We start from the raw sequence: 23,031 nt of genomic DNA, 5'->3' as shown, positions 1-23,031 counted from the left end.
AGCAAGTGCGTACAATTTACAATGCTACAGAATGATATGCAGCTATTTATGAGTGTATGGATGGATGGAATGCAACGGAATGCAATTTATATAGATGAGATGGAATGATGATCCATAGTGCTTTTATTTTCATCATTGAGCATGGTAGTATCAATCTTGGACGAGGTAGTAGGAACCAAGTTTGGAGCATTGTACCTGCAAACAAGCAGCATAAATAAGCAAAGAATATGGACCCTCCATAATGGTTCATGCTCATATGGTCGAGGTATACGTTGTAGTCAGCAAGTCATAGTGATCCATGATTGTATTTTGCATAAGATCACGTAACTTAGTGAACTTCCCACATAGACACCATTAATACATGCCCCAAAACTTCATTGGAATAATTCGCAGAAGACATACAAACAAAATGATACTTAGGAACCATCCCAGCTACTCTAACCACTTGTGGATATCCCCGAGTAGCATAGGAACCTGATAAAAATGAATAAATAACTAACAAACCGACCACGTACTTGATAGCTTAAACAAAATTTTCTTGTCAAAGAAAATGTAATCTTTGTCTTTATTTTGGTAAGGAAGGATGCATCCTTGTTAAGACAGTTGGTGTGTCGATGTTGATTGTTCGATCGATGTGATAAGTGGTCATTGTTTGAGTATTTCACAATGTTTGTTTGGTATCTTCTTGAATACGTATGTACAAAGTGTTGCCAAGTTTTTGATTGATTTTTTATGTTTTTTCAAAATGTTTTTGGATTTTGTGAGATAGTTTTCCAATGTTTTTGGTATTTTGAGAGATAGTTTTGAATGAAGAACTCAATGAATCACAAGTAATGTAGAATCCACTTCCATCAAATAGGTTAAGGGCATTGCCCCTAGCTTAGACATGACTATTAAAAAGTGGGATGCAAGATGCATGAAGTACTATCCTTGATTGCAAATCAATAACAAGCCATGGTTTTGACGAATGAATGTGTGCCTGTAATGAATGTGATCGCAACAAGTCTAGAAGAGAATAGAGCCATAGCACTTACGAGTGGTGCTTGTTTGCCAGGTTTTCACCATCGTACTTACCCAAGGTGCCACTGGAGTGGTTGTTCACCGTTTGGATGCATGATTTTTCTTTACTATTTTGATTTTTTTGTATTTTCTGTAGGACATTTTCTCGAATGTTTTTTAGTGTTTTTCCCAATATGCATGGGAGCCTGATGCTCTATGCAGCTCATGTATAAATTTTTTTAAGGTGCATGTTGTTGATCGGATCTGCTAGTGGTTCTCCTTCTAAAGTAGCCAACTGATATGCCCCGGACCCAAAGACAATAATGATAACATATGGACCTAACCAGTTTGATTCAAACTTTCCCTGATGTTCTCAGTTTGGTTAGTTACGAAGACTCTCTCGAAGAAAAAGATCACCTACCTCAAACATATGAGGTCTAACTCAATGATTATAGCTTCTGCTCATGCGTAGCTGATAGGCCTTGAGGTGATTGTATGCAGCTTATCACTTCTCATCAAGTAGCTCTAAATCTTGGAGACGTGAGACTCTGTATGCTTCATCGTCTATGAGATTATGTAAGGAAACCCGTAGTGATGGTATCTCAACCTCAATAGGTAAGATAGCTTTTGCACCGTAGACCAGTGAGTAGGGAGTTGCGCCTGTAGGGGTTCGAACGCTAGTTCGATATGCCCATAGTGCTGGATTCAATTGAACGTGCCAATTACGACCGACATCATTGACTGTTTTCTTGAGGATTCTCAATATGTTCTTGTTTGATGCTTTAGCCTGACCATTTCCTTGTGGGTAATAGGGAGTAGAAAAGCAGTGTTGGATATGAAACTTCTCACAGAGCTCACGGATATCTTGATTTTTGAAAGGAAGACTGTTATTTGTGATGACAGACATGGGTACACCATACCGACAGATGATGTAATTAAGGATGAATGCGGTGATCTGCTTACCGATGACTTGGGTAAGTGGAACAACTTTGATCCACTTTGTGAAGTATTCGGTGGCGGTAATGATGAATTTGTGACCATTGGATGAATATGGATAGATTTTAACCACAAGGTCAAGTCCCCACTGACAAAAAGGCCATGGTGTTGTGATTGGTTGCAATTCTTGTGCTGGTGCATGTATCAGGTCTCCATTAGCTTGGCATTTCTTGCATTTTCTGACAAAGTAGTAGGAGTCTTTTTTCATGGATGGCCAATAGTATCTAGTGCGCATGAGTGGCTTGGCTAGGGACGGACTACTTACATGAGTTCCACAAATTCCTTCATGTACCTCTTCCAAGGCCTTTGTTATCTCATTCTGTTCCAGACATCGAAGGAGAGTACCATCAAGACTGCGTCGGTATAGGGTTTCAGCAATAATGGTATATCGAGTGGTTTGGCGAATGAAATTTTTATGTTGGTTATTCGATTGGTTAAGAGGAAGTGTGTGATCATGTAGGTAGTTTAGAACTCACCGTACCATGGGGATTTAGAACTGATAAAGCAACATATCATCTCGGATTTGGGGATATCATAAGCAGGAATCCAAAGCTGTTCAACCAAGAACTCGTAGTGTGTTGAATTCTATGGAAGATCTAGGAGAGATGCAATGGTAGCCATAGCGTCAACAGCTCAATTCTGATCTGTGGGTATCTTCTCAAAGGTGATAGTAGTAAATGATGTCTTTAATTTGTCTACCATTTATTTGTATGGCCTAAGTTTGTCATCCTTGGTCTGATATTCATCTGTGGCTTGTCGAATGACTAGTTAGGAGTCGCCATATATCTGTAACTCTTTCAATTTCCATTGTATGGCTAGTCTGAGTCTTGTCATCAAGGCCTCATATTCTGCTATGTTGTTTGTGCATGGAAATGTGAGCCTGTAAGACTTCAGGATGCTGTCACCTTGAGGTGTGATAAATAGAATGCCTACCCCCAAGACATGGCTACTATATGAACCATCAAAGTATAGTTTCCTTGGTTGTGCTGTTGTGATCATGAATATCTCTTCATCTGGAAAATTGGAAATGAGAGGATGATCTCCTATGAGGGGAGCATCGACCAACTGATCTGCAATATCTTGACCATTGATAGTCTTACGGTCCACATAATCGATGTCAAATTCACTTAGAATCATCACCCATTTAGCCAAGCAACCTGTCAATGCTACTTTGTTGAGTAACTATTTTAGTGGATCGATTTTGGCAATGAGTTGTACTTTATGTGTTAACAGATAGTGCCTTAGTTTAGTAGCTGCCAAGATTACTGCTAGGCAAGCTCGCTCAATAGGTGTGAAATTGATTTCATAGCCGACCAGTGTGTGAAAGATGTAATAAACAACACACTCTTTCCCTTATGCATTGTGTTGAGCCAATAGTACACCCAATGCTGTACTTGTTGCTAAAATATAGAGCAATAGAGGTCTACTTGGATCTGGTGGGATCAACAATGATGTATTCATGAGATAATCTTTAAGCATCTGGAATGCTTACTTGCATCTGGTATCCCATTGAAAGTGGATGTTCTTGTGTAGTAGGTGTGTAAAGGGGTGACACTTATCTGCCAGTTGTGCAATGAATCTTCAGATGGATTGAAGCCGCCCTTGTAATGTCTTTAACTGACTAATGTTTTTTAGAGGTGGCATGTCCATGATTGCTTTGACCTTTGCTGGATCGACCTCAATGCCTTTTCTTGAGACAATGTATCCTAGAAGCTTCCCGGAGGTTACTCCAAAGACACATTTCTTTGGGTTGAGTCGAACATGATATTGTTCCAGTCTATCAAAGATTTTCTCTAATATTTCTAGATGACCTTCTCTTGTTATTGATTTTGCTAGTAAGTCATCAACATAATCTTCCATTATGGTATGCATCATGTCATGAAAGATGGTGGTCATTTCTCTTTGATAGGTCACTCCTGCATTCTTTAGACCAAAAGGCATTACATTCCAGCAGTATGTTCCCCATGGACATGTGAAGGTCATCTTATGTTGATCCTCTGGTGCGATCTTTATCTGATTGTACCCTGAAAAGCCATCCATGAGAGAAAGCATGGCATGTCCTACTGTTAGGTCCACTATTATGTCGATGCTGGGTAGGGGGAAGTCATCTTTAGGATATGCCTTGTTCAGGTATCGAAAGTCAGTGCAAATACGGATGCCCCCAATTGGTTTGCTGATAGGCACAATGTTGGATATCCAATCTGCATAATCAATTGGTCTAATGAAACCAACATCTAGGAGTTTCTTGAGTTTTTCTTTGATGAGTACCACAATCTGGGGATGCATCTTGTGAAGTTTCTATTTGACAGGTTTGCCTCCTTCTACTATGGTGAGGTGATGCATAACTAAATTAGGATCAAGAACAGGCATGTCTGCATATGACCATGCAAAGTTAATCTGGCGCTTCTAGAAGAATTCAACAAACTTAGGTTGTTCCTCTAGAGTTAAAAGAGATGCCAGATGTATGTGGTGAGGAGTTTCAGGAGTCCCCACATTGTATTCTTTTGTCTCTTCAATGAGAATTGTTGATCATTCTTGTTGTGTACTAGAGGGGAGAATGTCAAACCTTTCATCCTCAAGTGCCTCAGAGAGGTTTTCACCATTGGATATGCTCTTTTTGTTTACTTTTGTGGGATCAAACAGTGCCACAGTGTGGTTTTCACTAGAAGATCCATGTTTAATTGTTATATTTTTGCAACTAAAAGGTTTGGCATCCGCCCCAAAGTATGCTATGCTATTAAGTTCTATGGCGAATCCAGCTTTGTGATACCCCCTTGGTATGTTATCCCGTAGTTCCAAAAAGTCAATGATTGCCTCATCATTTTGGAAATGGTCAAGAGATGGGGGATTAGGTTGGTTCCATTTGATGAGTTCAAGATGGATAATGGGCATTACCTCATTGATTAGGTTAAGTTCATTAGATGCGTCAGTGAGGGTTAAGACATTGTGGTGAGGGTCATTGATGGTACTCTCCCTATCAGAATCAGGCATTGGATGTGACGTAGGGTCCATGGAAGGTGTTTCCAACTCAGAAACCCAAGAGGTCTTATCTATGCTTCTCCATAAATAGGGATGTCTTTGTGAGGTGGAGAGGGTGATGTGTCTTCCTCATCTAAAGTATTAAGCTATATCGAATCAAATTCCCACTCATGCGAGTCAGTTTCTGAGTCGCTTTCCATTAGCCGATTACTATACCATATTGGGATGTCCTTTGAGTTAAACACTGTAGGTGCGATTGGTTGATGTACCTTTGTAGATGAAATGATCGGTGCGGCAGGAAGGATTATGGGGATCAATGAATCCGATATGAGGAGTATGGGTAGTGTTGAATTTGTTGCTTTTGTTGAAATTGTCAGTGTTGTCGATACTGCTATGGGTTCTAATACAGTTGCTTATGCTAATGGTGCTATTGATGTTATTGCTATTGTTGATGGGGTTGTTGGTTTGATTGGTGGGATGACTGGTGTTGTGGATGGTTTTGCTCGGATTTTTAGCCTTAATGGGGCAGTTGCGATGGTGCGCGGTGTTGCTGATATAATCAAAGGTGACTTCTTTGTAGTAGGTTGATACAGAGGTTTGTTGGGTTTCCCTTTGAATCTAATCTTAGGAAGGATCTCCTTTTGAAAGCCTAATCCTTTGTTATCTTTGGGATTTAATTCCGACTGCAGCGGTTCATGTCGTCCTTGCTTGCAAGGTCCCAAAACATTCTAACCATCATAACCCATTCTTTGCATAATGAGAAGGCCTTTGCCATACTGATTTGTGGGAAGCTTAGCTTGTGGGATTTCTATGGTAATAGGATCTTTATAGATCCATTCTACTAAGTCCTCATCTCTGGTCTCTTCTTCTTGACTCTTTCCAAGGATGAATGGCATCAAAGTACATGCTGGCTTGATCAGTGGTTGTTGAAGTAACCATTGAGGTTTACCATGAGTTCTACGAGAAGTAGGCATTTGTCCAACACAAAAGAGTTGGCTCAAATTGTACTCCCTAGGGCATTCTTCTACTATTTTCATCTTGAGCTTCTCTTGCTTTGGTATAGTGGTGCTTGAATTGGAAAGAGAGGCTGGACTTACATATGATGTGGACGAGATGGCTTCTTTGTTGTTGGGAACGGTAATCTCTGGTTGATGACTTATATTATGACAATATGCAAAGGGGTTTGCATCACCCAGGATTGTGATTTCAACACCATTATGCGGGAACTTGATACACTGATGGTATGTGGATGGAACGGCTTGCATGGTGTGTATCCAGGGTTTTCCTTACAATAAATTGTATTGAAGAGAAAGGTCTAGAACTTTACAGATGATGTATTTCACCATAGGGTCCACTCGGATTGGTAGCACAACAACTCCTTTGGATGAATGCTCTGCATCATCATAGGCTTTGATTGCGATCTTCTTGTGGGGATCCACTGATTCAATTTCATATCACAAAGTTGTGACTAATTGCAGCGTATAGATATTCAGGCCTACTCCATTATCGATCAAGACTCTCTTGATCCTATGTTGGTTGATAAACCCTTCAATGTGTAGTGAGGTGTTGTGAGGTTGCTAGAAGGATGAGTTGTCACTTTTAGAGAAAGTGAGACAAGGTGATGACCTTGGATTTCCAACCATGGCTTGGAACTGATCTGTGTTTAGGTTTGCAAGAACTGATGCCTCTTGGAGAGCTTGATCCAAGATTGTTTTATGAGATGGAGATAGGTGCAATAGCTCTAAGATAGATATCAGTGCAGCTGTTTTGTCTAACTGTTCCACAAGGTTGTACTGCTTTGGGATAGATGGGGTGCCTTGTGGAGCTACTTTTATGGTGATATTGCCGCGACGTGTAACAACATTGCAGTTAGAACTGGGATTTTTAATGGTAATAGTTGCAATCTATTCACTGGCATCATATAGGTGATTTACAGTGTAATTATACATGGCTTGCGTATAATCACTGGTATCTGCGTTTCTCCTTGAAGTGGAAGGACCCCTTTGATCTTGTGATGGAAGTGGATTTTTAAACATGAGATGATCATTGTTTGTTGTCTTTGGGTTGTGTCCTTCGATTTCAATTTCACCTTGGTCAATAAGATCCTGAATAAGATCTTTCAATCTATGACAATTGCTTGTCTTATACCCTTTCCCTTGATGGAAATCACAATGTTCAATATCCCTCCACCATGAAGGTTTGACTTGAGGTTCATAATTTGATGTTTTGGGTCAGGTAACCAGATTTTGAGAAACCAACTGATGTAACATTGTTCCGATGGGTTCCCCTAAGGGAGTGTATGTTCATTTTGGTTTAAAATTTTGTTGACGTTGTCTGGGTTCCTCTTGAGATGTATTGCACCGTTGACTTGGAGGAGTAACTTGTTATTCTTGGGTGGGGGGTTCTGTCCTGCAAATCGGACCACAGGTTGTGCACTTTTGATAGTTCTTGCGTCCACAACCTTGTTGTTGATGATGTTTTTGTTTTTGTTCCAGAAATTAGGCTTGTCACTATTGAAGCATGGGCGAGGGCCATCCTTTGGCTCATTATATATCTTGATAAGCCCTTTTTTTATGAGATCCTGCTCACATTTTAAGCCTTTGGTGATCATGTCATTGAAAGAGTCTGTGTCTTTTACGTCTAGGTGAAATTCCATTTCATCATTTAAGTTGGAAATAAATATTTCCACTAGTTCTTGTTCAGGTAACTGAACAGAATGTCTGCTAGACATTTGACGCCATCGTTGGAGAAAGACTAAAAATAGCTCACCTGGTTTTTGTTTAGTGTTACATAGATCAGCCATTGTGATATCACGTTCAATGTTGTGTGAGTAATGTGCCAGGAACTTCTAGATGATTTCGTCAAATCTCCTAATGCCATCGGGTAATCGGGAAAACCATGATGTGGTTGTTCCTCCCAAGCTTTGGGGAAAAAGTCACATTAGGTATGTGTCCTCGTATGCCAGTTTGAGGCAAGCTAAATGGAACTCTCTAACATGATCACGAGGATCTCCTTTTCCTCTATACTTTTCAAACTTGGGTGTTTCAAACCCTCATGGAAAAGGTGGCATATGAATATTCCTATCAAAAGGACAGGGACAAATCTCATTAAGTGAAAACTAGTTAGTTTTCACACCACTATGAAGTTGTTGGGCGAGATTTTTGACTTGTTGCCGAAACATGTCTATTTCATTTGGAGGAGGAGGAGGTGGGGGATTACCTTGATGAAGGTTATATCTGATGTGATCTCGACCTCTTTCATCCTCATTATGACTTTGGCATTCTGATGCTTGCCTTAGTTGTGCAACATCAAAGTCAGAGGGTAGTTTGGCTCCCTCTTGAGCAAGTCTTAAAAAGTGAGCATCGACATTGCTCTTGAGTATTTCATCAAAAAGTCTATTAAAGAGAGGGTTGTGTTGTGCCCTTTCTATTTCTGCAGGAGTAGGAGTATTTGGATTGTCATCATTTATGTTTCCTCTAAGGGCCTCTTGGAATTCATTGATATTTTCCTCCTCTTCCTCTTCAATTTCTTGTTGTTTAGACCTGGACCTGGTATGAGCCATTTTGTTTATAATTTTTTGTTGAAGTTTGATGAAAATGATGATGAGTTGGTGATGAAATGAAAGATTGATGTTTGGTGAAGTGTTTTGCATATGGATCCCTAGCACTAAAGGTAGATGTTACCAAAGATCTTTCTTGAATTGCTTGTTTATGTTTGATTGATAAAGTTTGATGTGATAAGGTTTAGAGGAATCTGCGATGTGTTACAGACTCAACTACCTAGTAATGAGAGGATTCTCTCATAAACTAGTTTTAACCTGCATAGAAATGTCTCTTAGGATGAGTTTATCCTAGATGTAGAGACACTCTAAAAAGTGATGTGTTGTGTTTGATTCAAGCAATATCGAAATAGAACTTAGGACAAAAACCTTTTTATGTTTTGAGAGTTGGAATGGTTTTGATGAGATGTGAATGTGATAATGGTTTACCAGTCTTTGTTTATCGATAATTGGTATACTGTGCTAAACCGATATAATTGTAAAGTGTGATGAGTTATCATCCATTGACACTTTAGTGGTGTTTCTATACCGTGTTACCAAATATGTCTAGATGCACTGTACCTAGGAAATTTTAGTCTAATCTTATTGGACCGACATGAAATCAGATTCCTATATGAGGACATCATGTCTAGGGTTTTGGAGAGTTGAGATGTGCGAGTATCGTAGAATAGATTAGGTTTGTACGAAAAGGGTATCTCACTATAGAGATTGTGAGTGCAAAGATTACAAGACTGAAGTAATGTTGCAATGCATTAACAAAGAATTGTCAAGGATCTAATCAAGCATTCTGTGCTACGTTCTAGATCAATCACTTGTTGATTACTAATATCTTCAACAAGTCTGAAACCCTTAACTAGGTTGGTCCAGCTAAGCCTATTGTAAATCCTCTAACAAGGCAATTCATAGTTGTGGATTTGAAATCCTTTAATAGGGTAGTCTTTAACCGGACTTATCTCCTAATAGAGATCTGGATTCCTAACAGGATCTATTCTGGTAAAGAACATTGTAAGGCCTTAACTGGTCTGACCTTAACCGTTCTAGTTACTATTCTGCAGATGGTTGACTTGTGAGTTTTACTCACCATTGTTTTTCCCATTTGGGTTTCCACGTCAAAATATCTTGTGTTATGGTGATTGTGCTTTTGTGGGTGAATTCTCTATTTTCTATTTGTCTTGTTTATGTTTTAACTAGTTTGTTGTTTAAACTACTACACTGGTCTACTGAAAAATTGGTTAAGAATTTGGTTAAGTTTTTAGGCATACTAATTCACCCCCACCTCTAATAATTCATCACTAAAGCATTGAGAAACCAATAGGGAATAAAGACTACTTGAAATTCATCTTTATGCATGTCTTCTTCACCATTCTCTTCATTCTTGGTCTGCACTCATGCCTAGAAAGCATTTGATACCTTTTCTTCAAGCTCCTTATTTTTAATTTGATGGAGGACTTCTTTCTTGATGTTGTAATCTTCATAATGTTCATGGCATCCATGAATGCAATATTCTTTTTCTTCATCACTCACTTCCTCTTGACATTTATTTTGACATATATCCTTATGAGCTGATATAGCTTCATCTTTCTCAACATATGCATAATGTGATAGATATTTTTCAAAACTTGGATCACAAGACATCTCATCAGGATTGTGCACATCTTCAAGAAAATAATTTTCTCCCTCCTCTTTTTGTTCAATCATTTGCAATTTTTGAAATAAGGAAGGATGCATTTTGTTAGGATCAAGTTGCCTATTACCATAGAAGCTTTTAAAAAATTGAACTTATTTAGCATCATTAATATCTTGATTTGTTTGAGTAGCAAGTCAAACTGAAAGATCTTTTTCTTCATCATTGTTGTTGTTTACCTCTAGTTCAAGTGAATGATCATGAACAAGAAACAATTTTACCCTTCCTTCTTTCTCTTCAACTACTTGCAAAGATTGGAGTAGAGAAGGATGAATTTTATTAGGATCGAGTTTCTTTCCACCATAGAAATTTTTCAATTAGTTGACTTGATCAGGATCATCAAGACTTTGATAGTGTTGAGCAACTAGTACAAGAAAAAGATCACTTTTATCTTCATCTCTCTTGATTGTTGTTGATTTTGGTAAATTATCATCAGAATGAAAAGCGATCTCTTTTCCATCCTTTTCTTCAATCTTTTACAACACTTGATGAAAGGTAGGGTGAATCTTATCAGGAGTTAACTGCATTCCACCATAAAAGTTCTTCAAGAATTCAACTTGTATGGGCTCATCACGAACTTGATTCTTTTGATCTATATAGTCTTCATCATCACTTTCACTATTAATTTCCAACTTTCCTTTGTACCAAACCATTCTTCTGACTTTGATCTTCCAAACAGAGTCGTCAACCTTAATTCTAAAAAAGGTACCTTAAAATTTTTGAGGAACAAAACATAGTGGTATTTTGTTCCCCAACAAAGTCACCAAAAATCTATTGGTAAACAGATTTGTCATTGTGAATTCTCCTTCAAAATTCACCCTATTTGCCCGAAAAGCAGTGACAATTGTTCCAACAATTGGAGAGATTGCAATCAAACTGCAATCTTCTTCTACATTTAAGAGGGGCAACTCCCTTGTGTGATGGGGGTATTTGGGATTTTTGTGTACTTTTTACCTGAAAGTACAAAAAGGAGACAAAACTAAAGAAAGATGAATAATAGAAACCCCAATGGTAGACATACAAACACCAAATAGGATTTCATAAATGATGACAAATACAAAGGGGGTTTAAGCACAAAACAAGTTTTAACTTGCAATGATGATGAAAGAAGGGTGACATATCTCAACATACGAAGAGATGGGTAACTCTAGCACATCCAAACCAAGATACCAAAGCTTGATTGTGTTCCATTACATCAATTGCATGAGTTATAAGCATTCTAATAGATGATAAATGATTTGCACATAGACAAAGATATTACTAATTTGACATATGAAAAATTAGCAATAATAACTCAAGAAGAACATATAGAACATATGAGCTAGATGCACATCCTTTATTATTTCCATGAAATCACCCATTTTCAAGAACTCTTGTACAAAGTTTAAACACAAAAGTCATCAATCTATTTCTTTGAGAATTTCTCTATAGTCTTCTCCCTGTAAGAGTCTCCCTTTACAAATGAATTGGTCTTGTATTTATAGGCATCTTGCAATAACTACCTTGATAACCAACTCATAACCATTTTTTGTAACCACTTAATCTAACCACTTTGTGTAACTACTTAGAATAACTTCCTAAAAATCCACTTAGGATAACTAACTTTTGATAAACATTTAGGATAACTACCTTAAGTACCAACTTAGGACAACTACCCAAGTGAGGACTTCTAATAACTACCCTTTTGTTTTTTGATAAATTAGGATTTACCTAAATTTTACAAAGCTGAAGTTCAAAAGGTAGCTTTAATTACAATTGGTGACATAAGTCACTTTTACAATAATACAACTTTAAATTTATAACTCTGATGAAAACCCATGTCATGAGTTATGTTGAGGTACTTCATCTTCATCAATTTCAATTGTAATTTTAATCATCTTGCCTTCAAGCCATTTTGAGAATATAAAACATATAGGCATCCATTTCAAGGGAGAAGACAACTTTGAGGCTCTTCATACCAAGTAAAAGGATCGAGTATTGGAAAATACCAATAGTTCACTGTTAGCACAATTTTATTCCATGAGCATGAATAATGTTTCTCTCAAGAATCCTTTTGAACAATTCATGATGCAATGTTTATGTTTGTCATGCTACATACATGTCGACCAATCCTTATCCTTTGCTTTGTATGCTTGCATGACAATGTTGCTTTCTAGGACATAGTTAAAAGTAACATGTTTCATAGGTGATTTGAGGAGTATCGACAATGTTTAACTCTTTGCTCTCCCTCCTCATTGATGTTATGGGATGTATGAGAATCTTAACTTTGGCAACATAGGAAGAGTTCCCAACTTGTTGACGATGACCAATATGCCACCTTGAAACCTTTTCTTTGCCTTGTCTATACTTACATTCTGTAAAAATTTTGTGAGATAACATCTGTGTGAGGCATTATGCTGAGTTGATCTCAACTCATTTATATATATGTTGAGCATGGTATTTGTTGATACAATATTTGACAAACTCCTTTATTCTATATTCTTTGATGAATCTTCATACAATGTTTCAAATCATTTATTCCAAGTGAGAACACTAGCATAGGTCGTCAGACAAATACCTTTTATTGAACATTTTCAAATAGTCCATTTTGTACAAAATCTACAATCATTTCATTTCATTTCTTGAGATGATATCCCTCTTGCTCGAGGCATGTCGACAAATATCTCATGTGCCTAGAAATGCTTCCACCTTTTGCATACATATCTATGTTTGAACTTGAAACTGTAACATTAGCTAAAATTCATCTATCCCTGATGTTTAGATGGATGCCTATGAATTGTTCCAAATCTATTGTCTTTACAAGCCGTGATGGTGAATCACATACTACGTATTTTTTTGGAAGTTACTAAAGAATTGTAGTAGATCAATTTTTTGCTTATGCCGCAATTATGCATCATGTGAGATCCACAATTCTTTGAAGTGCACTCGATATGTTTTGATGCATGATTGTAATCCATTGGAGAGCTCCCATTTTGACACAACTGGAGGTGTAATTACAAAGGTTATAGATTTCAGCCTTGATAAATCCATTTGTTTGAAAGTGTCTAAAGCCCTTAAAACAATCATTCTATTCCAATAGAGAGGTTATTATATTTCATGCGCCCTTTTTCTACATGTATATTTATCAGAGCATTTCAAACTACAATACCTAACATAAATTTTCCTCCCTTTGTGCTTTCATGGACATCCATAATCCGTTTCGAAACTCTCATCTCAGGGTAGGGAAGATGAAATAGTATTAGAAGCTTCCCTTCTCCTTATAACTATTTGGTTATAATAACCAACTTTCTCTTTCAACCTTTTCTTTCACAATGAAAACTTATAGAGTGTTCATTCATTGGCAACTTTGGATTCAGGCCTAATTGGCTGAAAAGGCCGATCCATATATAGTTTGATTATTGGCATATTTGGTAGTATCCATAATTTTGTTGGTCTCTTTTCACTTGTGAAACTTAGAAAAATGGTTGAACGTGATTATTTTCATCCTTTTCAAAGTTAGTTATATTAACTAACTTGTAAATGAATCAGTGACATCGACAAGTTAGGCAACTTGACAAAGTTGCTGAAATATGAATTGTCATAGATGACTCTTCCTTTTTAGTGATTTCCACAGATAAACAAACTTGCCAATATATTTCACTTATCCTTCGCACCTTCACTCCATTAGTGAATTTTGAGAGTGCCTCAAGTTGCCGATATTTGAATTCTTACTTTGAGATAATGAACCCAAGTGCATCGGTTTCTTTATTAGCTTGAGGCAACTTACTGCAATTGTTTTGAAGTCAAAATAACTTAATAGGTTTGTCTCCTTTAGGAACTCTCAAGTTTGTCCAACACAATGATAAAATGAGGCATCGACATTTTCATAGACTAAAACAACTTGCCACTCCACTCCTATCAAATATTTTAATGATTCAACAATAAAATCTCTTTTCAAAACTTGACCAACTCTTCATTCTGTGATTTAGGCAAATTTAGCAACAAAGGTAAAAGGGCTGACACTCTTCATTGACATCAATACTAATTTGATTGAGGCAGTGCAAGATTGACTTGGGAGATCTTATTTTGACAATCATTGACACAAAAATTTAAAATTTGCCAAGTTTGAAAATAGGGGTAACACACCTCTTAATCTTATCCCTCCATTTCTTACACTGTTCTCTATATAAGAGGATACTATTAGGATTAATGATAGTCCCAAAGATATTGAGAGGGGGGGCGTGAATCAGTATCTAACCAGTTAACAAAATATTTAACCTTATTAAATATTTTGCATTCCAAAATAGTGTACCGATAAATAAGAATTAATGCAGTAAACAGGAACAATAAAGACAGCATAGAAAACACACCATAACACAAGATGTTTAACAAGGAAACCAGGTGTGGGAAAAACCTTGCTGGGATTTGTGACCCACAATATTCACTCACTGGCCAATGAATAAATATTACTTACAATGAGGGGCCTGCACATGCAGGAAGGCCAACTGCCTAGAGCTCACTGCTCAATTTACAAGATAGAAGTCTCACTGACTTACAAAATGGATTATGAAAATCCAATACAATGTACTGCTTCATATCAACATCAACTATGTCAGGTTCAATAATAGTTTAAGCTCATAATATAACCAAAAACCTTTGCAATCACTTATATCACCTTCTACACAATTCGCAAAACTTCTCTCTTATATCCAACAATGACTTATAAGATCTCACACATACATATTAGTCTTTTACAATATGCCATGTCGCCTTTACAAAAGATAATTACATTAAATACAAAAGTTTATTCCCTGTCGGCTGGAGTGTCCATATGCATTGTAGCCACTGTCAGTGAAGTGCCTGTCGGTGTATGTAGATGTCTAGCCAGTGTCGGTACCTGCCGGTGGCTTTACCAGATGAATGCCAAGTGGTTTCCAGAAGGTTGCCAGTAGGTTGCCATCAATGACAACACCATCATTTCTCATTAGAGTGTAGAATGCCAACAAATAATCTCCTTCATTATCAACCTTAATCATTTGATTGTCTAATTGATTTTATGCAATCAAGCCTTCTTGCGATCAAGCTGATAACTCAATGATGAGAAAATAGTACCAAACCGATACTGAGAGGGGGGGGGTGAATCAATATAAGAAAAAATACAGTCTTAAACCGGTTTGATAGCAAACACTTCAAAAGACTAGGAGACAGAGATACCAGTTTGAAACAGAGTGCAACCGGTAAAGCTAAGAATGTCTGAGATAAGCATTAACCGGTTACTCACTTAGCCTTTCACTCAACTTGAGACTACACTACCATTTCACCCTTATGCATAAATAGGTGATCTATCATTAGATCATAAAAACAACTATTCAACATGTTTTATTGATAGGCATAAAACACAAAACCATCAAATGCTTGACAAACAATAGCAAAGCATCACAAGATAAAAGCATCACACATGACACACATATTTTTCATGTGGAAACCCAATTGGGAAAAACCACGGTGGGGATGAATACCCACAAGCTATTTTTGAACTCTTTGGATGTCCGCTCTATTAGAAGCCTTGTCCGGTTAGAGACATTACAATAGGTTCTGCTAGGAACCGATCCTGTTAGAGATCACCCAGTTAAGGGATGGCTACAATACCCGATTAAGGGTTAAACCCTGTTAAAGGTTACCTTGTTAGAGGATTTCAAGAATGTAATAGCTAAAGGACTTTGAACTTAGTAGCTTAGAGTTACCCTGTTAAAGGATTTACAACAAGCTGGTTAAGGCTACCCTATTAAGGGATTTTCCAACTATTGAGGTGGTTAGAGATCAACAAGTATTACAACGATCTGGTAACAACACTCAATGCCAATGTAGATCCACTTAAGCTCCTCTTTTCCTTTTACACTTACACTCTATAGGTATCACTTCTCTCCTTTTGGTTTGGCAAGAATCACGTATCCCTTCTCTTGGATACTCACACACAACTTTTGCCAATAACCCTAGAAAGAGTCAAAACATTGACCTTATAGAAAATAGTTAGGTCAGTAGCATAAACCCTAAACCCTAAACCCTAAACCTAATAGGTTAAGAAATTCAAATGGTTCAATCCTGACCATTGAGCATGTTGCATTAATCTCCATCATTCATTTTCTGTCAGTTTCATGGCAGCTAATAACCCATCACACATTATCACCATTTTACAGTCTTCTCATATTCTCGAGGTAGATAGGCAAGATCTTCTTCATGCATGATCCTTCATGCACACAAGGCTTACGTGGCAACACAATCTTGTTCTTTGTTGTCATGCTAACTCATCACACAAAGTCACCAGTTGAGCCACACAGGCTTGAAACACTTCAACCAAAAACCCTAAAGTTGAGACTACCAACTAGTAGTCATATAGCGCTTCCATGTGCCAGTTCCCATAACCATATGCCTGTTCACCTTGAACAAGCACACTGCTTCACTTTGGCACAAATGCTGGTTCAGTGTTATATCGATTCTCACATATGCCGGTTTACACCTTTGCAACATATTGACATCAATGACAATATACAATGTCATTATGTCCTCATACCGGTTCACATAATTCCAACAATCTCCCCCTTTGGCATTGATGGCAATGTACAAGGATATCTCTCCGCTTCGCATCTTCTCCCCAAATGTCTGTAGATATCTTCTCCACTTCACATACCGGTTCACATAATGCCAACAATCTCCCCCTTTGGCATTGATGGCAATATACAAAGATATCTCTCTACTTCGCATCTTCTCCCCAAATGTCTGCAGATATCTTCTCCACTTCACATCTTCTCCCCCTTTGACAACAATGCCAAATTGGAGACACAAGCTTCCCTGTTCCATTATGCTGCTCCCTCTGAGGAGTAGCATGCTTCGACACATCAATCCAAGATAAATTTGACCATGCAATACCTGACTGATGTGGAGCATATGCTTTTAGTTCACCTCCTGAAGGGGCAGTACCCCTAATTCACCTCTTAAGTATGTAAATGTATTCTTTGGGAGAGGCTTGGTGAGTATGTATACTAACTGCTCCTTACTAGACACATGCTCCAGTGCAATCTCTTTGTTCTGAACCTTTTCCCTCAAGAAATGATACTTAAGCTCAAAGTGCTTGGTTCTAGAATGTAAAACTGGATTCTTGGAGATATTAATTGCACTTTTATTGTCACAAAATATACTTACCGGTTCAGATACAGGAACTTTGAAGCCATTCAATACATGCTTTATCCAAATTGTCTGAGTGCAGTTCATGAAAGCCACAACATACTTTGCTTCCACTGTAGGCTGAGAGATACAACTCTACTTTTTACTCATCTAGGAGACCAGTCTACCACCAAGGAAGAATGCACCACTGGTTGTGCTCTTCCGGTCATCTACATTACTAGCCCAATCAACATCTATGAACACTTTCAAGTTGAAATCCTTGCTATATGGATACCACAATCCATAGTCAATAGTTCCTTTCAGATACCTAAGAATCTGCTCGACTGCAACCAAGTGGGATTCTCTAGGACTTTTTTGGAACCTTGCAGTGTACTACATAATGGATAGTTTATATAATGAAATTTACCAATCATTGATCGGTATTCCTTCTCATCAACCAATGCTGAGTCATCCTCTTTGGATAGTTTACAACTGGTCACCATCGGTGTACCAACCGGTTTGCTATCTTCCATGCCAAAGTTCTTCAACACCTCTTTGACATACTTGGACTGAGTGATAAAGATTCAATCTCTCAGCTGTTGGATTTGTAGTCCAATGAAGAACTTAATCTCCCCTATGAGTGACATCTCAAACTCTTTCTTCATCTCATCTGCAAACTCATGACTCATCTTGTCATCTCCACCAAAGATAATGTCATCAACAAATACCTCACAGATCGGGATCTGATCTCCTTCAGACTTCAAGTAGATATTTCTATCTTCACTTGTTCTTTCAAATCCAATCTTCACAAGATGGGAATGCAGGCATTCATACCATGCCCTAGGTGCCTGTTTTAGACCATATAAGGCTTTATGTAGCCTACACACCATGTCATTGTCTTCAGATAGGGAAAACCCATCTGGTTGCTCTATATACAATTCCTCTTCAAGTGCACCATTTAGGAATGCATATTTTACATCCATTTGATATAATTTGAAGCCTTTAAAAGCTACATATGCTAGAAGCATACGAACTCCTTCCAAGCTGGCTATAGGAGAAAAGGTTTCACCATAGTCTTCTCCTTCTTCTTGGGCATATCCTTTACACACCAATCTGGTTTTGTTTCTAATCACTGTGCCATCCTCATTCAGCTTATTTCTGAAGACCCATTTGGTACCAATGACATTTTTGTGCTCTGGTCTAGGTACCACGGACCATGTACCATTTTTCTCTATCTGGTCAAGTTCCTCTTCCATTGCCTTGATCCAGTCTTCATCCTTATGTGCCTCTTTGAATGTTTTAGGCTCGAATTTAGAGATCACACATGAGTTTTCTCTGACTTCTCTTCTTGTAAGGATTCCTGCATCCTTATCTCCTATGATTTTCTTAGGATCATGATTCAGCTTGACATATCGAGGAATGGTCTTGATAGATTCCTCTCGCTTTTCTTTTTCATCCTCATCTCCATCAGTATCAACATCTACATCTGCTAGTGTAGGAACACTGTTACTTGTACTTGGTTGACTGATAACCAATTCCCAAAAGGTTGCAATCGGTTCACTTACCACTTGCACATTACTGGCTTCCTCAGTTTTCTCAGAGGTTTCATCAACTTTGATATTGATGCTTTCTACAATTCTCTGATTCCTATTGTTGAAAAACTTGAGAGCTTTGCTCTTGGTGGAATATCCTAGGAATATTCCCTCATCACATTTCGCATCAAATTTGCTTTGGTGTTCACTTCTCTTGATGTAACATTTGCTACCAAACATTCTAAAGCAGTTAACCACAGGTGACTTACCGGTCCAATACTCATAAGGAGTTTTATCCTTACCTTTCTTGATGAGTACCCTGTTCATTGTATAGACTGCAGTGCTCACCGCTTCTCTCCAAAAGGTGTGAGCTACCTTTCCTTGAATCAACATGGTACTAGCTGCTTCAACCATAGTCTGGTTATTCCTCTCTGCTAGGCCATTCTGCTGTGGAGTCTGGGGGGCAGACAATTGCCTCTTGATGCCATGTTCTTCACAGTACATGTTGAATCCACTGGAAGTGAATTCCCCTCCTTGATCAGTTCTCAGGTACTTGATCCTTTTACTACTTTCCTTATCCACTAATACTTTAAAAGCTTTAAACTTTACAAAGGCTTCAGACTTGTTTTTCAAGAATGTGACCCACATCATTCTTGAGTAGTCATCAGTGAGAATCATGAAGTACCTATCACCTTGCACACTTCTAGTTTTCATAGGACCACACAAATCAGTATGCACAAGATCAAGCAAGTTGTTAGCAGTGAAAGATTTACCTTTAAAGGTTGAGGAAGACATTTTCTCTAATTGACACTCTCTTCACAGGGTATTATCCGGTTTTCTTAACACTGACAACCCTCTAAATGCCTTGATCTTACTGTCCTTTCCAATGTTATCAAAGTTTACATGGCAGAGTCTCCTATGCCATATCCAACTATCATCAAATTTAGCCATAAGGCATGTACTTATATTTGCATTCAAATGAAATATGTTACCTTTGGTCTGCATGCCGGTGGCCACCAATTCACCATCTTTTCCTTTGATTCTACAAACTCTATTCTTGAATTCCAGAGTAAGGCCACTATCATTCAGCTGGGCAACACTCAGAAGGTTGTGTCTAAGACCATCAACCCAGTACACATTGTCAGCACTACTCTTTCCATTCAGAGAGATGGACCCTCTGCCTTTGACCATGCATGGTGCATCATTGTCTAAGCGAACCACACCACCATCATACTCCTCCAAGGATGGAAACTTGCTTCAGTCACCAGTCATATGGTGAGTGCAGCCATTGTCAATGATCCACTCATTGTAATTATCAAACCAGGAGACAAGAGCCTTCTGGTCTGACACATCTTCTTTGACAACAACAAACACAATATCTTCATTTTCTTCATCCTCTGACTCTTCATCTGTGACACCTTCATCAACTGCCACAAAACAGTTTCTCCAGTTTCTCCAGTTTCCTCCTTTGAATTTCTTGAACCTTTCTAGTTTGTCCTTGTTGTCACCATTAGGACAGTTTACAACAATATGTCCTATTTGGTTGCAAGAAAAGCATTTCAAAGGAAGATTACCTTTGTATTTGCCTATTCCTTTAGGAAGTTTCCTAGCAAGGAGAGCTTCAAATTCCATAAAAATCTCCTCATCATCCATTTCTCTGCTCTGTCTTGGTTCACCACTAGTGATAGATTCTTTTCCTTTTCTCGATGGTATAGCAGAAGCTTTAAAATATGATTCCGTCTTTTGAACACTGCCATCAAAACTATTTAGCTCATAGGTTGTCAACTTTGCTATGATGGAGTCCAAGGATACCTTAGTCTTGTCTATTGACCTCAGCTCCTGAATAGAAGCAACCCTTATTTCATAGACTGGCAATAGGGATCTCAGGACTTTGCTTGCCATAGTGGAATCTTCTATTTTACCACCTGCACTCTTGATATCTCCAACAATGGTTTTGATTCTTATTCCATACTGTTGAATGGTCTCACCTTCAACCATTCACATATCTTCAAACTTCCCTCTTAGGCTTTCTTCCTTAGCCTGTTTTACATGTTCATCACTACCATAGATATTTTCAAGAGCATCCCATACCTCTTTGGGATTTAGCTTGTCCTAAACATCAATAAACTCAATGTCAGATAAACTACTAATTAGGGCTTTCATGACTTGCACATTTTCTTGTATCTCTCTCTTTTGGTAATCGGTGAGAGTACCCATAGGGGCAACATAGACATTCTCAACATAGCTCTAGGTTGAGAACCCATGCTTCTGATGAATATCTTCATCCTGTCTTTCCAAACACTAAAATTTTCCCTGTTAAACTTTGGACCTTCCCTCTTCATCATTTGACTGGGATCCTTACCTCAAGCAGTTAATCTTATAACGTAGAGCACCTGGAGGACTCTCTAATACTAATTTATAACTCAATGATGAGAAAATAGTACCAAACTGATACTGAGAGGGGGGGGTGAATCAGTATAAGCAAAAATACAGTCTTAAACCCGTTTGACAGCAAACGCTTCAAAAGACTGGAAGACAAAGATACCGGTTTGAAATAGAGTGCAACTGGTAAAGCTAGGAATGTCTGAGACAAGCATTAACTAGTTACTTACTTAGCCTTTCACTCAACTTGAGACTACATTACCATTTCACCCTTATGCGTAAACAAGTGATCTATCATCAGATCATAAAAACAACTAGTTCAACATGTTTTATTGACAGGCATAAAACACAGAACCATCAAATGCTTGACAAACAATAGCAATGCATCACAAGATAAAAGCATCACACATGACACACATATTTTTCACGTGGAAACCCAACTAGGAAAAACCATGGTGGGGATGAATACCCACAAGCTTTTTTTGAACTCTTTGGAAGTCCACTATGTTAGAAGCCTTGTCCGGTTAGAGACATTACAATAGGTTTTGCTAGGAACTGATCCTGCTAGAGATCACCCGGTTAAGGGATGGCTACAATACCCGATTAAGGGTTAAACCCTATTAAAGGTTACCTTGTTAGCGGATTTCAAGAACTCAATAGCTAAAGGACTTCGAACTCAGTAGCTTAGAGTTACCCTATTAAAGGATTTACAGCAAGCCGGTTAAGGCTACCCTGTTAAGGGATTTTCCAACTGTTGAGGTGGTTAGAGATCAATAGGTATTACAATGATCTGGTAACAACACTCAATGCCAATGTAGATCCACTTAAGCTCCTTTTTTCCTTCTACACTTACACTCTGCAGGTATTACTTCTCTCCTTTTGGTCTGGCAAGAATCACGTATCCCTTCTCTTGGGTACTCACACACAACTTTTGCCAACAACCCTAGAAAGAGTCACAACATCGACCTTATAGAAAATAGTTAGGTCGGTAGCATAAACCCTAAACCCTAAACCTAATAGGTTAAGGAATTCAAACAGTTCAATCCTGACCGTTGAGCATGCTGCATTAATCCCCATCGTTCATTTCCTGCCATTTTCATGGCGGCTGATAACCTATCACACGTTATCACCGTTTTACAATCTTCTCATATTCTCGAGGTAGATAGGCAAGATCTTCTTCATGCACACAATGCTTACATGGCAACATAATCTTGTTCTTTGTTGTTATGCTAACTCATCGCACAAAGTCACCCGTTGAGCCACACAGGCTTGAAACACTTCAACTTGAAACCCTAAAGTTGAGACTACCAACCGGTAGTCATACAACACTTCCATGTGCCAGTTCCCATAACCATATGTCGGTTCACCTTGAACAAGCACATTGCTTCACTTTGGCACAAATGTTGGTTCAGTGTTATACTAGTTCTCACATATGCCGGTTCACACCTCTGCAACATATTGACATCAATGACAACATATAATGTCATTATGTCCTCATACCGATTCACATAATGCCAACACAAGCTATCAAACACAATCCATTCTTTGTTGAGCTCTTGTGCACACATAAAATCCGAGAGAAAATATATCAAACAAGATTAATGGAGATAGGAGACAATGGAGATTGAAACCCTACTTGATGTATGTGAATGGTAATATTGCTTTATTTTTTTGATTTGTATGATCTTAGGTATTTGTATTGGTATTAGTGAATGTTCCATTGTAGGACTTAGATTGTTTGTGTTTCAATCTTTATGGTT

This window comes from Cryptomeria japonica, chromosome 3 (genome assembly GCF_030272615.1).
Source record: "Cryptomeria japonica chromosome 3, Sugi_1.0, whole genome shotgun sequence".
Classification (NCBI taxonomy): Eukaryota; Viridiplantae; Streptophyta; class Pinopsida; order Cupressales; family Cupressaceae; genus Cryptomeria; species Cryptomeria japonica.
Note: the sequence above shows the minus strand (reverse complement) of the source record.